The sequence below is a fragment of the Myotis davidii genome, unplaced genomic scaffold (genome assembly GCF_000327345.1).
Source record: "Myotis davidii unplaced genomic scaffold, ASM32734v1 scaffold233, whole genome shotgun sequence".
Lineage (NCBI taxonomy): Eukaryota > Metazoa > Chordata > Mammalia > Chiroptera > Vespertilionidae > Myotis > Myotis davidii.
In genome coordinates this window covers 1,659,477-1,663,050 of record NW_006285917.1, presented here as the reverse complement: position 1 = coordinate 1,663,050, position 3,574 = coordinate 1,659,477, and positions in this window count along the sequence as shown.

The following is a 3,574-nucleotide window of genomic DNA, read 5'->3' as shown; positions in this document are numbered from 1 at the left end:
ACCTAGGTTTGAAATAAATGACTCTTTGCTTTTGCATCGGACTCGCTGGCTCCCTGGTGGGCTCTTGGGAATCTTGAAATCTGGGCACAACAATAGCATCTACTAAAAACCTATAACTAGCACACACAAAAACTATAACTAACATCATTTTTAATAGTAAAAGAAAGAATGCTTTCCCCTCAAGATTAAGAACAAAACAAACATATTTGATCTTACCATTTCTATTCAACACTATATTGGTGGTGTTAGCCAGTGCAATAAGTCAAGAAAAATAAATAAAAGGCATACAGATTGAAAAAGAAGAAATAAAGCTGTCTTTATTTACAAATAAAATAATATTCTATGTAGCAAATCCCAAAGAATCAACAAAACAGCTACCATAAAATAAGAGAGTTTAGCACAGTTGCAGGATAAAATGATCAATATACAAAAATAATTATATTTCTACTATCAATGGAAAATTATAAATTGAAATTGAATACACAATATCATTTACAATCAGATTTAAAACATAAAATACCATACAATCAAGCAAAATATGTGTAAGATTTGTGTACGAAAAACCACAAAACATTAATGAGAGAAATTAAAGATCTATATGAATGGAGAGATGTATCAAGTTCATGGATTGTAAAATTCAATATTATTAAGATGATAATTTTCTCTCTGAATTGATCTGTAAATTAAATTCTGTCCCAGTCAAAATTCCTGTACGCTTTTTCTTAGAAATTGAGAAACTGAGTCTAAAAATGTATATGAAAAAGGGCCTAGAATAGCCAAAACAACTTGAAAAAGAGGAAAGTTGGGCTCACACGATCTGGTTTTATAAAGCTACAGTAATCAAGACAGTGAGGTGTCAACATAAGGATAGATATATACACCAATGGAACATAATCAAGGTCAGAAATAAACTCACAGGCCAACATGGACCATTGGAGAAAGAATAGTCTTCAACAAATGGTGCTGCAACATTTGGAATCCTCATGGAAAAAAATTAATCTCAGACCATACTTCGTATCATAGACAAAATTAACTCAAAATGTAAAACCTAAAACTATACAACTTCTAGAGGAAAACAGAGAAAAAATCTTATTGATCTTGGGTTAGATAAAGATTATTTAGATTGAAATCGAACAACAAAAAAAAAAACAGAAAACTTAAAGACAAAAATTGATGCCCTGGCTGCATGGCTCTGTTGGCTGGAGGATCATCTAGTACACAGAAAGGTCACAGGTTCAATTCCCAGTCAGGGCCCATACCCAGGTTGCAGATTCAATCACCGGTTGGGGTGCATACAGGAGACAACCGATCGATGTTTCTCTCTAAAAATGACATTTCTCTCTTTCCTTCTTTCTCACCCTTTCTCTCTCTCTCTCTCTCTCTCTCTCTCTCTCTCCATCCTCATCCCTTCCTCTCTCTCAGAAAATCAATAAAAAGAAAAGAAATATATCCTCAGGTGAGGGTTAAAAAAATGATATGGAATTTTTTCAAATTTTAAAACTTCATCTCTTCTAATAACATCGTTAAGAAAATACAAAGATAAGCCACGGATGGGGAGAAAATATTTGCCAAACACATTAACTCAAATGAATCATAGGACAAAATATAAAGCCTAAAACCATACAATTTCTAGAAGAAAATACACAAAAGATCTTTATGACTTTCAGATTAGGAGACTTCTTAAATACAGCACCAAAGCATGACCCATAAAATAAAAACTTGATGAATTGAACTTCTTCAGAATTAATAACCTCTCTTCAAGAGACACTGTTCAGAGAATGGAAAGACAACCAGAGACTGGTAGAAAATAGTTATAAATCTAGATGCATAAAAAATCTAAATTTCTAATAATTTTTAAAATGTATTTTTGCCCTGGCCTGTGGCTCAGTTGGTTAGATCATGTCTCATACACTGAAAGGTCACAGGTTCAAATCCTGGTCAGGGCACATACCTAGGTTGCAGGTTCAATCCCCTGTCAGGTCATATACGGGAGGCAACCCTTGGCTGTTTCTCTCTCTCTCTCTCTCTCTCTCTCTCTCTCTCTCTCTCTCTTTTCCTTCTTCTCTCTCTAAAATCAATAAAAAACACATCTTTGGGTGAAGATTTTTTTAAAAACCAAAACCAATGTTTTCAAATGAGCAAAAGATTTGGATACTTCATCAAAGAGGTACAGATGGCAACAAAAGCACATGAACAGATGCTCAACATCATTAGACATTAGGAAAATATAAATTAAAACCACAATGAAATACTACTACACACCACCAGAAAAGCCATAATTGAGAGAGAGAGAGAGAGAATACAAAGTGCTGGTGAGGATGCAGAGCAACTGGAACTCTCTTGTACATACTGGTGGAAATGCAAAACGGTACAGCGACTTTAAAAAACACATTGGCAGTTCCTCATAAAGTTAAACATAACTGCAGGGACAGATCAGTGGTCATCAGAGCTGGGAGTGTGTGAGGGAGATTGACTATAAAGGAACACAGTGGAACTTTTGAGGTGATTAAGATGTTTTGTATCTTGATTTACGGGAGCAGTTCAACTGTATCCATTTATCAAAACCTATCAAACTGTATACCTAAAAAGGGAGAATGTTACTGTATTGCCAATTGTAGCACAAAATCTGAATTTTAAAAAGCAGAAAAATAAATAAATGCAGGAAGATTATACATTCAGCCTTAGATTTTTTTAAAATATATTTTTATTGATTTCAGAGAGGAAGGGAGGAGAGAGTGATAGAAACATCAATGATGAGAGAAAATCATTGGTCGGCTACCTCCTGCACATCCCTACTGGGGATTGAGCCCACAACCTGGGTATATGCCCTTGACCAGAGTCTAACTCAGGACGCTTCAATCTGCAGGCTGACACTGAGCCACCAGCAAGATTTGATAAATGTATGATTTCTTTGACTTCTCCAATTGGGGATAATATCCAGTGACCAGCAGGAGATACAGGTCTGAAACTCAGAGGAGGGGACTCTGTTGGAGGCTGTAACTGGTCCCAATGCTGACGACTTTGTCTGGTAAGCCTTCTCCTTGACCCCCTTGCCTCCCTAGTACATTCTTATTCATTTTGTGTGTGTGTGTGTGTTTTGAAGCTTTGCCTAAGCATTCCCTTCTCCATGAGGTTCTCCATGATCCCAATCCTTCAACACCTAGAATATGAGCTCCATGAGAGCAAGCTACCTTATCTGGCTTTTCCTTATATCCCCGGAGCCTAGAACATGGCTGGCCTATGGTAGGTGTTTTACAAATAGTGAATGAGTGGATGAATTATTCCCTCCTTTTCATAGCACGTACACACTTTATTGTTTGCTCAATTATCTGTGCCTTCTAATGAGCACCTATTTCATTAATTTTTAAATGTATCTTTGTATTTCCCAGCTCACTGTGGAAATGAACCTAACTGGGAGACTCAAGCCTCCAGGCTGATGGTTCTTCCCAGAAGGAGGCAGGTGAGCACTCTGGAACAGCGCCTGCGGTCATGCACATTTAATTCCTGTAAAAGCAGCTACGCAAACTGAAACTCACTAACTTGGTCACCTGAATTGACCGAGGTCACTCAGTAA